The sequence below is a fragment of the Adiantum capillus-veneris genome, chromosome 16 (assembly GCF_014529385.1).
Source record: "Adiantum capillus-veneris isolate H3 chromosome 16, ASM1452938v2, whole genome shotgun sequence".
NCBI lineage: Eukaryota > Viridiplantae > Streptophyta > Polypodiopsida > Polypodiales > Pteridaceae > Adiantum > Adiantum capillus-veneris.
The window spans coordinates 21,917,374-21,931,433 of NC_140946.1; the positions used below are offsets into that span (position 1 = coordinate 21,917,374).

General features: G+C 39.2%; 1 protein-coding gene and 1 pseudogene across 4 annotated transcripts in view; both read left to right on the forward strand.

Annotated features, from left to right (window-relative positions):
- The window catches only part of LOC147438700 (putative pre-mRNA-splicing factor ATP-dependent RNA helicase DEAH5), a 43,052-nt pseudogene extending 31,263 nt beyond the window's left edge, over positions 1-11,789 (forward strand).
- A 1,346-nt stretch (positions 11,790-13,135) lies between these two features.
- LOC147438701 (uncharacterized) overlaps positions 13,136-14,060 on the forward strand; it is a 44,035-nt gene continuing 43,110 nt past the window's right edge. Inside the window, exon 1 of one of the 4 annotated variants that reach the window (XR_015184514.1) lies at positions 13,136-13,420. The gene's annotated coding sequence lies outside the window, so the exon portion shown is untranslated. The remainder of the gene's footprint in view (positions 13,421-14,060) is intronic. The other 3 variants (XM_086484707.1, XM_086484705.1, XM_086484706.1) reach the window with 3 other exon arrangements.

A 14,060-nucleotide genomic window follows, 5' to 3' on the forward strand; every position in this document is an offset into this window, starting at 1 on the left:
AATTGTGTACTTATGCACATACACTTTCATAATAACTAGGGGTACGTAAAGAACATGCTTAAGAAAATTTTATTTTGCTATCATAACTCTTAGAGACATAGAAAAACAACCAAGATTTTGTCCTTGACATGGGTGGTAAGGATGATAAGTATTTTGGTTTGGTTAATCAAATAGACAACCCACCTTCTTTGCAGGGTCATGAATATTTTGTTGCTCAATATCCAATCATGATCTTCAAAGCTATAAAAATAGCTTAATTTGATTGTCTTTTGTGTAACATCCATTGGATAACAAGGCCCTAAACTTGATGCCCACTAAATTTTTTATCATATAAAATAATTTGCACCAAGAAATATCATACAAAGAGAAATTTTGCCCATATCCTATTAACCTCTTGAGGACTAAGGCTTTAAAAAAATGTTAAAAGCTAGATGCCAATAAATTTTCTTGCTAAGAGGATTAGTGAATGTCTTGACCCAAGATATCATCAAGAATGCTAGTAGCCTATAAAGGCACTCATGGACCGCAGGTAGAGCTCGACGGGGTGGGGAGAGAGAGAGAGAGAGAGAGAGAGAGAGAGAGAGGAGAGTGAGATTTTTGAGAGAGAGAAGCCTTGCTTTGCAGGTTGCGATTAAGTTTCTATGTAGCAATATTTCCCATTTTGCATCCTTTTCAGCATCTCCATTCAAAATGTGTTCCAACACTATTGTAGATCTCATCATTTTTAGCCCAAAATGTAGGTCATTTTTTGAGATCGGCTCTCTATTGTGAGATATTTGGAAAAACGTCTCACTGAGTTTCCTTTTGAGAATTTAGCCACTTTTCAACCTTTCCTTTAGTTCTTTACCCACTACTTTTCTCTTAAGGAGTATGCACCACTCTTCCTTAAGAGGTGTGTGCGAAAGGATAAATAAGGGTACTGGAGCCATGTTCAATCTAACCCACATGTCCGTTTGAGCTAACATTCCCGCACACTTGCGGAGGCATTCGAGACCTGTTTTTAATTCATTTTGCTCCCGTAAAGCACATTTTGTTCCGGATGGAATTGCATTGGCACTTCTAAAGGTTGGATCGTCCTTTTGACACCCTAAGGTCTTGAGATGCACATTGGACTAATTGCATTGGTATTTTTGAAGGTTGTTTCACCCTTTTTTCACACTAAGGTTTTGAAACGCACATTACAACCATCTTCGTAATCTTAGTCCTTCCACTCTTTATTTTCTCTCTTTGGAATGGTCAATGCTAGAGAGAGAAAATAATTTAAGTAACCAAAATCAAATTTGGTGACACATCCTGATCAAAGATTGGTCAAACAAGAAATGAGAAAACATCTCCTCTTTGTACTATAGACCATCCATAATTAGAGAGGGATTCTTGTTCCTCTTATTTCACTCTCTTCAACACCTTGATCAAAGAGAGAGTGTGGTATGATCCTCATGCCCAAACTTTACAAGTCACTTCATCTATAAAAGTAACGAAATACACAACACCACACAGTGATCTAATAGGCATAGACCCACAAAGTGCAATAGGTCTAACTTCTCAACTTTCTTCCTATTTGGCAAATTCTTTTGGGACAATCTTAAACACAATGCACTTACCATTGCTTTCATTTTGATTTTTTTGGTTTCAAAAGAGCAAGAAAATCTTATGGTGCATGAGGGTCTATGTAGAACCCCTTACTTATGCAAAGATGGGTTATAAGGTGAAATGATACAGTGCATTTAATCGAGAAATTATTAAATCTCTTAATATAGTGCATCTCAGTTGAACATAAATTAAACAAAAGCAATAAGATGTAGAGTTTGGTATGTTGGTACAGATCTATAGGAGGCAGGGATTCGGGAAGAGGGCAAAGTTGTGACACTCTCATCAGGAAGAGATCATGAGATGATGAGGAGCGAGAGCAGTGAACCAAGGACATCAAGGCACTGATGTAAGTGCAACATAGTAAATACAAGCTGGCAGCTTGGCACCACTTATAAGTCATTCAAGTGCCTAGCACATCCTCCAAGCTAGTGCTTGGGGGATCCAGCAAAGCAACAATGTATGTCGCTACTATGTCTTAGAACCACCTTGCCCTATTGTTCTGAATGACCCCATAGATCTATCGTTCTTACTCTCTGTGGATTTTGCAAACCGAAAATCCCTTCTCTATTGTGTGCCATCACCCATGCACTATCGGATGCTTGTGGATGAAATGAGACTCTATTAGAGAATCAAAGATTTGCATTGACTGTCAACTACATTAAAAGCTCGTTGCCTACTTTGATTGACTACTTTTCTTGTCGCCTCTCTTGCATGCACTTTATACAAGATAAAAAACATTGATGCTCTCTTGCATAGGTCTTATAAATAGAGCTGCATATCCTACTTCTTTATTCAACTCTCCAATTGTTCACGAAGATGTTCGTGCTTTGTGTTTTGAGAGCCACCTTGCACCAGGTGCAACAACAGTGGTTGGATGAGGTGGAAGCGACCATGTAGTTTTTCATGAAGCTTGGTGGAGCATAGCTTGTCTTCAAAGATGAGAGCATAGCTTTGCTCGTCATAACAAAAGTTGTGATCAAGCAGGGCACAATTGCTAATTTGAGGTGGAGAGGCATGGTTGTGTTCTCATGAGAGCGCAACGTACTAAATGCTTGCCCATCTTCTTCCTCGACTTATGTACTTTGCATGCCTTGCCATGGAGGCTTTTGACACGACTCACGTACCAAGTCATTGTTGTAGCCTCCAAGTCCTTCCTTGTTATTATATTTGTCATAAAATCTAATATCTAACCAACCCAAATGACTTTCTCATATTAAATTGATCATTTAATGTGGGATAATTAACCTGAACAAGGGTTAGAATATAAACATGTGCTTACGGATCTATCTCACCATGGGGTCGATGGTAAAGGGGTCCAAATGAGAGATGGTATGTCAAAGAGCATGGCTAGGTAATGGAGCTTAAAAGACCTTAGGGTTAGCTTCATTAAAGACCTCCAATGGTTAATGTTAAAAGTTCTTTGACCTTAGGCAAGCTAGGATTGAGCTTGAGGTGGAAACCCAACTTAAGTTTGAGGTGCTTGTCGTGCTTGCTCACTAAGGTGCTTGTCATGCTTGATGAGGAAGGTGATTGAGAATCTTCCCATGCATGGGGGGTAAGGTGCTTGAGTCAAAAAGAGACCCTACAAAGGAGGGGGAAAGCCCCAAAGTTAGGGGATATATTTGACTTAACCTCTCACTCACCCAAAGGGCACCCCCTTTCTCAAGGGGCACATGGACACATGTCAGACTCTCCCTATGCTTAGCCACATGGTGTGCTTGAATCCTATTGACTGGGCTAAAGAGGGGTCCAATGAGCTTCTAGTTCATTTCAACAAATATCTAGATATTTTCAAGCTCTCTCTTTCTAAGGGGTAAGGAGGACACTTGTCCAAAGACTACCCATATACATGAAATGCATGGTGCATATGATTGGCTAGGGGGAGAGGGGTCCAATGAGCTTGAGACTCGAGCAAAAAGGAGGGATCTCCCAAAGCAAGCAAGGGGCATTCTTGGGGGATATACATTTCTCATACACTCATTTTTTTCAAGTATTCTCACTTGGTGAAAGTAGAGGAACTCCATCTCCTTCTTTAAGCTTGTTGAGAAGTTGAGAGCCTACACCAACACTCTTGACTATGGAATGCAAATCCAACCATGAGCCATGCTTCAATGCTTAAGCTTGCCATCTTCTCCACCTTCATTACTATGCTATTATGTATGCTAGCAAGATGAGTGATGATAAGTGAGGAACTATTTCTTTCTCCTATGGAATGTTTCTTCTTCCTCTTCCCTACCCTCATTTCGCGCTAGCTCTCTCCACCTTCGAAGGTGTTTGAGGCCTTGGGATTGAGGCTTGGGATAGTCAATGCTTTCTACAAATTTTATGTTATGCTCGTGATGCATGAAGCTTTCCATATTCATTGCAACACCTAGGTCACAAGGAACACAAAGATTATATTGTACCAAGTCTCTCTTGTTGGGAGAAACTATAATACAAATGCCTATTGGAGGTGGGACCGGCTCCGCATAAATCTGGTCATAAACGGTTGTCATGTTCTCTAAACTCTCTCTTGCAAAAGTATTATTCATGTCAAGTTAACTAAGTACCATGTTATGTTGCTACCATCAATTAAGTTGATCCGCTATGCTCACAAAGTACTCTCACAAAAGTGCTTTATCTAATTTCCTAATTCCGCTACTCTCAAAGTTCATAGGCTATTTCCATTACACTGGTATCAAAGCATTTGGTTTCTCTTTTCTTGCTTAAGGTCCTTAAGTAGCCTATTGATGGTTGATTTTGTTAATTCTATTAGGGTAAGTGGGACTGGGATCTATTATCGATTTTGTTTAGCCCATTATGTGTGATTTAGTGCACATCTTGGGAATTTTGGTCTCAATAATGGAGTCTTTTTAGACTTTCCTACAGCTTTACTATTATTGAGCCATAAGAAGTCCGAAAGGAGCTATCCCTCGGCAACTCTGCTATGTTAGACCCAATCCACTACTCTCTAATTAATCAATTCAAGCCGTGGGTGTAGTAGATGCTTAAGTACTGATTTCAAAAGGCTATGAGGAGTAGCAACTAAGGTTTTGAATTGCCAAAGAATACACTAAGTAAACACACAAATTTGGTTAACAACATTTCTAGAAGGGTCTCTTTGAGAATCTAGGAAGTAGATTAATTTTTTCTTTTGGCCTATCATCCATAAACGGATGACCAAAGTGAAATAACTAACCTAACGATTCTTGAATCTACTGAAAGCCTATGTATGGAAGTAGATCAACGTTCTCAATGAGAGAAGTACCTACCTCTTATAGAGTATGCATACAATGACATTGTACATACTTCTATGGGGAAAGCACCTTTTGAGGTTAAAGAGGGAAGATCCAAAAGTCCCTTACTACTTAAAGTACATGGGAAGATCTTTGCTGCTAATGAATATAGCCGAGACTCACAAGAATCTTTTCCAAATATTAAAGAAGTTATATCCATCTCAAAGCAAAGGCAAAAAGGGATGTTGCTAATAAGCACAGAAGAGCCTTAGCCTTTAAGGAAAATGATTGGGTCTTGCTAAAGTTTCTCAAGGCTCGTCTAAGGCATACTACGGGCAAGAATCCTATGAGCCACCAAGAGTATTATGCTAAACTAGCAAAAAGATACTATGGTCCTTTCTTTTAAAATTCTTAAGTCAATGAATGAGATGGCTTATTAGTTAAAGTTGCCCAATCATTGGCTCGTTCACAATGCTAACCATGTGAGCCTTCTCAAGCCTTACAAAGGAGAGCCACAAAAAGAACCAGTAATGGAGGACCCGCCAAAGATCAAAGATCAAGAAGAGGCATTGCAGCCCGAACCGATTCTTTGACACAAAGACAAGGTACTAAGAAACGGTAACGTTACCCAATAATATCTTGTTAAGTTTAAGAATTATCCTTTTAAAGATGCTAGATGGGTGCAAGAACCTAGCTTGAGGATAATATGAACCTTGTCAATGCTTACAATGCTACACTAGAGTAAGCAAATGAAAATGCATTTTAAACGAACAATGTTTTTGTCTTATAAAACTCATTCTCTTCTTTTTATGGTGCACAAAATTTAAGAAGTATGCATGCTTAGGATCATGTTTGTGGTGACGACATCTCCCAAACACCAAGTAGAACTTGTCACTCTACTTTGGAAGTATGATATGGACTAAAGAGCAGACATGCTTGTGGCAGCTAAGTCTCCCAAGCACCAAATAGATTAATCATTCATTCTGGAATGATGTCATAGGGTAAAAAGGGGTCTTCTACCCGCTAAGAAACATGGACTAATGACTAGGTTTTATCTTCTCTATCTCATAGTCAAGGACAACTATGATTTCAAGAGAGAGGTAATGTCATAAAATATAATATCTAACTTTACCAAGAGATTTTCTCATAATAAAGTGATCATTTAATATGGGAAGAGAAAAGGGGAACAAGAGTTAGGATATAGATATGTGATTCTAGACCTATCTCAACAGGGGACCAAAAGGAGAAATGGTTGCATCTCAATAAGGGTCCAAAAGGAGATGGTCTACCAAAAGAGCAATGTGCAATAAGTTCTTCTAAATTTACCTCAACAAGGGACCAAGAGGAGATATGGTTACATCTCAATAGGGATCCAAAAGAAGGTAGTCTATCAAAGAGCAACATGCATCTAATAGAGCTTAAAAGACCTTAGGGTTAGCTTCATTAAAGACTTTCAAAAGGTAGTGTTAAAAAGTCATTTGACCTTAGGCAAGCTAGGGATGACCTTGAGATGGGAGTCCTACCCAAGAATGAGGTGCTTGTCGGCTTGCTAACTAAAGTGCTTAAAGTGTTTGTGGGAACCTTGCCCAAGCTTGAGGTGATTGTCATGCTTAAATGACTAAGGTTCTTGAAGTGTTCAATTCAAAGATAAACTCTCAAGAGGCATAAATGGTTTCCATCCTTAATTGGCTAAGTGCTTGAAGTGTTCAATTCAAACCAAATGACTTAAGAAGCATAAAAAACACATGTCAAAATTCTCCACATGTGGCCCTCATGATGTGTTTGAATCCTATTGGATAGGCTTTAAAGGGGTCCAATGAGAATTTAGATGCATAAAAATAAATAATTAAGTTCTTTCTCTCAAAGAGAAAAAAGATGACACATGTCCAAAGAGAGAGAGAGAGAGAGAGAGAGAGAGAGAGATGGACCAAGCTTGAGAGGGGGTACACTCTCCCACACACACACACATTCTCTCATGGTGTGGAGTGCAAAGTGCAAGAGCTCCATCTCCTTCTCCAAGCTTGTTGAGAAGTTGAGAGCCTACACCAACAATCTTGGCTATGGAATGCAAATCCAACCAAGAGCCGCGCTTCAATGCTTAAGCTTGCCATCTTCTTCATCTTCATTACTATGCTATTATGATATGCTAAGGAAGAAGAGTGATGATAAGTGAGGCACTATTTCTTTCTCCTATGAATGAATCTTCTTCCTCTTCCCTACCCTCATTCCATGCTAGCTCTCTCCAGCTTCGAAGGTGTTTGAGGCCTTGGGACTGAGGCTTGGGATAGTTAATGCTTTTTGCAAAGTTTATGTTATGCTCGTGATGCATGAAGCTTTCCATCTTCATAGCATCACCAAGTCACAAGGAACACAAAGATTGTATTGTACCAAGTCTCTCTTGATAGGAGAATCTATAATACAAACGCCTTCCGGAGGGGGGACCGGCTCCAAGTAAATCTGGTCCTCAACTATTATCATGTTCTCTAATACTCTCTCTCTTGCAAAAGTATTGTTCATACCAAGTTAATTAAGTACTATGTTCATGTTGCTACCATCAATCAAGTGCTATGTTCATGCCAAGTTAATTAAGTACTATGTTCATGCCAATTAATTGAGTACTATGTTCATGTTGCTACCATCAATTAAGTTCACCCTCTATGTTCTCAAAGTAATCTAAGGCTCACTCTAATTTTCGTAATTCCGCTATTTTCAAAGTTCATAGGCCACTTCCATTACATTAATGTTGTGTCTATAGCAATGCACAATGATCTATCTTATATGATAGATGAGTATGCTACCGACCCTGACTTTAAAGACATCATGAGAGCCCTTGCTTTGGGAAAGAAAGAGGAACCATTCATCTTGTAAGATAGTTATATTCTCGATGGCAATAGGCGCGTTGCCCACTCCCTTCGCGAGAAAGTTATATATGAATCCCATGCTCCTCCCTGTGCGGGGCATAGAGGCATTCAACCTACTCTTCGAGGAGTAAAGACGTGCTTTTATTGGCCTACCATGAAAGTGGACATACAAGAGCATGCTTCCAAATGTGTGGTATGCCAAAAGACTAAGTATGATAGAGGGAAGCAACCTGGATTATTCTAGCCATTGCCAATCCCTAATTCACCATGGGAGAGTATATCCATGGATTTTATCTTTGGATTACCCAAGTCTATCCATGGGAATACATGAATATGGACAATAGTTGACAAGTTTAGCAAGCAAGCACACTTTATTCCTGTCAAAAAGACTATTAAGACACACCAAATGGCAACTCTCCATATTCTAGAATTTCAAACAGCATGGATTGCCAACATCCATCATGTCAGATAGAGATCCTAGAATGACCAGTAACTTCTAGAAAGGTCTCTTTGAAAATCTAGGTACAAGATTGAATTTCTCTTCGGCCTATCACCCACAAACGGATGGCCAAAGTGAGATAGCCAATCTTACGATTCTTGATCTACTAAAGACCTATGTTACAGAAGCAGATCAATGCTCACAATGGGAATTTACTTACCTCTTATAGAGTATGCGTACAATAATATTGTCCACACTTCTATGGGAAAAGCACCTTTTGAATTCATAGAGGGAAGACCTAAAAGTCCTTGCTACTTAAAGTATATGTATCTTCGTTGCAGATGAGTATAGCCATGATCTATAATAATCTTTTCAAAAGATTAAGGAGGCTATATCCATCTTTCAACAAAGACAAACAACTGTTGTTGATAAGCACAGAAGGGCCTTAAAGTTCAAAAAAAATGATTGGGTCTTACCTAAGTTTCCCAAGGCTTGATTGAGGCAAACGACGGACAAAGATCCTACAAGCCATCAAAAGTAATATGCTAAACTAGCAAAAAGATACTATAGTCCTTTTCAAATCTTGAAGCCAATCAATGAGGTGGCTTATCAACTCAAGCTGCCATTGGCTCATACACAATGCTTTCCATGTGAGCCTACTTAAGCCCTACAAAGGAGAGCCACCAAGTGAACAAATTATTGAAGACCCTCCCAAAATCGAAGACCAAGAAGAGGTGCTACAACCCGAAGCTATACTTCAGCATGAAGACAAGGTACTACGACATGGTAAGATTATTCGGTGGTATCTTATTAAGTTTAAAAATTATCCTTTTGAAGATGCTAGATGGATGTAAGGAATACAACTTAAGGATAGTATGAACCTTGTCAATGCTTACAATGCTACATTAGAGTAAGCAAATGTACATGTTTCTTTTAAATGATCAATGTTTTTGTCTTATAAGACTAATTCTCTTTTTATTGTGCACAAATTTAAGTAGTATGCATACTTAGAATCATGTTTGTGATGACGACGTCTCTCAAACACCAAGTAGAATTTGCCACTCTATTTGGCAGAATGAAATGGACCAAAGAGCAGACATGCTTGCGGTAGCTATGTCTCCCGAGCACCAAATGGATTAGTCATCCATCTTGGAATGATGTCATAGCGTAAAAAGGGATCCTCTACCCGCTAAGAAAAATTGACTAATTACTAAGACTTTATCTCTTCTATCTCATAGTCAAGGACAACTATGATTTCAAGAGAGAGGTAATGTCATAAAATCTAATATCTAACCAACCCAAATGATTTTCTCATATTAAACTGCTCATTTAACGTGGGATAATAAACGGGAACAAGGGCTAGAATATAGACATGTACTTACGGATCTATCTCAACACGGGGCCAATGGTAAAGGGGTCCAAATGAGAGCTGGTCTGTCAAAGAGCACGGCTAGTTAATGGAGCTTAAAAGACCTTAGGGTTAGCTTCGTTAAAGACATCCAATGGCTAGTGTTAAAATCCCTTTGACCTTAGCAAGCTAGGGCTGAGCTTGAGGTGGGAACCTGACTTAAGTTTGAGGTGCTTGTCGTGCTTGCTGACTAAGGTGCTTGAGGTGCTTGTCATGCTTGCTGACTAAGGTGCTTGTCGTGCTTGATGACTAAGGTGCTTGTCATTCTTGATGGGGAAGGTTCTTGAGAAGCTTCCCATGCATGCGCGGTAAGGTGCTTGAGTAAAAAAGAGACCCTACAAAGGAGGGGGAAAGCCCCAAAGTTAGGGGAATCTTTGACTTAACCTCCCACTCACCCAAAGGGCACCCCATTTCTCAAGGGGCACATGGACACATGTAAGACTCTCCCTATGCTTAGCCACATGGTGTGCTTGAATCCTATTGGCTGGGCTAAAGAGGGGTCCAATGAGCTTCTAGTTCATTTCAACAAATATCTATATATTTTCAAGCTCTCTCTCTCTCTACGGGGTAAGGAAGACACTTGTCCAAAGACTGCCCATGTACTTGAAATGCATGGTGCATATGATTCTCTAGGGGGAGAGGGGTTCAATGAGCTTGAGACTTGAGCAAAAAGAAGGGCTCGCCCAAAGCAAGCAAGGGGTATGCTTGGGGGGTTATACACCTCTCACACACTCATTTTTTTTCAAGTATTCTCACTTGGTGAAAGTAGAGGAACTTCATCTCCTTCTCCAAGCTTGTTAGCAAGAAGAGTGATGACAAGTGAGAAACTATTTCTTTCTCCTATGGAATGTTTCTTCTTCCTCTTCCCTACCCTCATTCCCCGCTAGCTCTCTCCACCTTCAAAGGTGTTTGAGGCCTTGGGATTGAGGCTTGGGATAGTTAATGCTTTCTACAAAGTTTATGTTATGCTCGTGATGCATGAAGCTTTCCATCTTCATTGCATCACCTAGGTCACAAGGAACACAAAGATTGTATTGTACCAAGTCTCTCTTGATGGGAGAAACTATACTACAAATGCCTATTGGAGGAGGACCTCTAGCTCCACATAAATCCAGTCGTCAAACGGTTGTCATGTTCTCTCAACTCTCTCTATTGTAAAAGTATTGCTCATGCCAAGTTGACTAAGTACCATGTTTATGTTGCTCTAAACTCTCTCTATTGCAAAAGTATTGTTCATGCCAAGTTGACTAAGTACCATGTGTATGTTGCTACCATCAATTAAGTTCACCCGCTATGCTCACAAAGTAATCTCACAAAAGTGCTTTATCCTAATTCCAATACTCTCAAAGTTCATAGGCCATTTCCATTACAATACTTGCAAGGAGATTACGGAGGACTCTCAATATATTTGGTTATCGTGCTTGATGAAGTGTCTTATAGTCCCGCAACTACACTTGATGTTGACAAGTTTTCTGGGTACTTTTATGAATGTAACATTTTCATTATTCTAGATGAAGGTTTCTTGTCAAAATTTTGTATGCAAAGCAACTAGAGAATCGCTATCTAGATGCTACATGTATTTCTATTATGCAGATACATTTATTAAGACAAAAGGTAATATCTTCTCTATTTTATAGGACATGAAATTGATACAACGTGTCAGATCTTGTATGAGAGAATGAAGGGGTTGGGTCCCAATATCTATAATTGATTATACTCCTTATTTCTAGTGCTATAGTCCTAAGCTCGAGTTAGACTCACTTTTCATCACGCCCATTTCTCAATCTTTTGCAAAGCAAAGAGCAAGGGAGCAGGCAGAACATAACTAGGAAAGTGATATCGTGTGTACACGGAGACTGCATACATGAATGAAATGTTAACAATAATTGTCCCTGAAATTAAGAGAATAAATATGGATAATACAACTTTGCAATCGAAGGCTATGGGCATCGACGATCTATTGGCCTTCAATTTTACCTTCAGAGGATCCAATATCGGCCATGGAACTTCTCTATAGTTTAGGAGCCCTGAATGAGGTAGGGCTTTCGACAAAGTTGAGAATGAAGATGGCCGAGTTATTTTGGAACCTCCTTTATGAAAATTCTACTTGCTATCAAGGACCTTAGTTGTAGGGAAGATATTTTAACCATCATTGCCATATCATTTTCACATAACATTTTCTACAGGCACATGCCGACAAAAAAAGAGCAACTTTTTTCTAGCAAAAGTGGAACCATTTGATGCTTTTAACTATTAACTAGGCATGGCAAGCTTGAAATAGATGTAGAGAGGCTTGTAACAAAGAGGCAAATGCAACCATTATAGGCAATAGATGTCAAGCTTCCATGGCTTTTGCTATGCTAACCATGCGTCTCATTTACCATTTCCCATTAACTTTGCAATAAAACAAGTGATGAATAATCACCACGCTTGCCTTGAAAGTTGAGAGCTACACGAGTCTTGGTATATTAGGACACAGTCTCACAGAGTCTTGGTTACTAGGACACAGACCTAGTGTTAAGAAAAACCTTCATCCTAGAAAACACAAGTCCCTTTTAGTCAAATCTCTAACAAAAGTTTAAAAAAATAGACTATATTGTTGGCCCTCCAAAATTAATGGTTTTGAATGTATATAATGACTTATGATGAAAATTTAATCTTGATTTGGAGCTTGTGAAATAAAAACTTCCGCATTAAAAATACTCTCCTCCTCATCGTATTCTAATTCATTGTGACTCAGTTCTCACAAAAACAAAACAATACTCTCCTCCTCATACTATAAATTATTCTGATTCAATTCTCACAAAAAATCTAATTTATTCTGACTCAATTCTCACAAAAACAAAAAAACTTTCCTCCTCATTACGTTCACTTTAAACGTCTCTACATATTTTATACTTGTGTTAACTCCTGTGATGTGTGTCATAGAAAGCATATATATTTGCAACAGTAGATGTTTCAAGTACACAAGCACTCCACCTCGACAAAACTACAAGGTTTGTTATCTGTCTCCGATTCCCCATGCCTATGCGTTTGGTTGGTCGACACATACAGACTACAAGGCAGGGCATGACTTTTGTTCCTTATGATTTATGGAGAGACCATATTGTCGACTCTCCATTATACTTTTGTATGGCACTTCTACATGATGTACACTATATATTTAGTATTTTTACTCTTGCCTCACTGCAAGATGAAATGTTTTAACTATTCACATTGCTTTTTTGTGGCTTGACACAAACACCGCCTTCTCCGTTGAACAATCAAAAAATGCTCGTATACGATTGGCAGGTTAGTAGTGCACTTCAATTTTTAGGGTTCGTCAGATGCTTCTTTTAGTTTAGTTTAGCTACAAGTTTTCATCGCTAGTAGATGTTCGATGTCAATCATTATATGTGTCCTCAATTATCCATTCAATCATCATAATGTCTGTTTTAGTTTATTAAATCGTATTAAATGTAATGTCTCAAACAACCTTTTATATACCCCCCCCTACCCCCCCACCCAAAAAAAAAAAAAAAAAAAAAACTATACGTGGGTACACCCACACTCTAGGCCCTACAATGAGTTGAGGTTGGCTCGTAGGAAGCAGCTCTAACTGACATTTGTGGCTGATTGCTTTTCATCTACTCTTCTTCTCGCGTCTGGACAAAACGGCAGGTTGAAAAATGGTGAGCTGAAGAAGTCGACTCGCTTTGGAAAAGCAGGGCTCCTATCACCCTGCGATCGCATCCATCCGTTGTCGTAGCCACCTAAAGTCTTCCTGTTGCAGATCTTTTTGCCCGAAAGCAGCCTCTCTAGGGCGCCCACAGCTCCATTCTTCCGTTGCTGAGGAACCAAAATGTACGCTTCTTTCTAGAGTTCTTTCGGGCATCATTCATTTCGAAATGAAGGTGTTTTTTCTGCGGTATGTTTTCTAGCTTGCATGCACTCATACGTGCACACTTCCATACACAGAAACTTGTTCCAATCGAGTGTTGTCCACCGTGTTGACACCTCTACTGCTTTTGAAGTGTTCTAATGAGTGGCTTTCAAAACATAATGTATCACTTCCCACAGACAAACTTTGGTTCCTGTACTACCCCACAGGTCTAGCTCTTGCCGTTTTGCACATGGACCAATCGTTAAGTATCTGCGATGTTTCAAACCTTTAAGGCTTCCTACTTTGTAATCTCAAGATTTGGAGGACGAAAGTGCTAAAAGCAGACAGTGTTGGGGTTGTGTCTAGCATTTTCATGCTATGCTAATTTGGTTCATCAATTCAGGCTTTGATGATCTTCTAATTCCAAGCTTTTCTATGAGATGATTCTTAAGCCTTTTGGGCAGAAAGCAGCTATCAAAGCGTATAATAACTGCTGGGCCTTATTTATGTGCAGTCATTGCCATTGGTGGATCTGGAATAATCAATTTTTTATGAATGATGCTCAAGTTTTTGATTGCAAGTTTAAGTGGCCAACCATTCATTTTTAAAGGTTTTTGTAGGTAATATTTAAGCCTTTTGGGCAGAAAGCAGCTATCAAAGCGTATGATAACTGCTGGGCCTTATT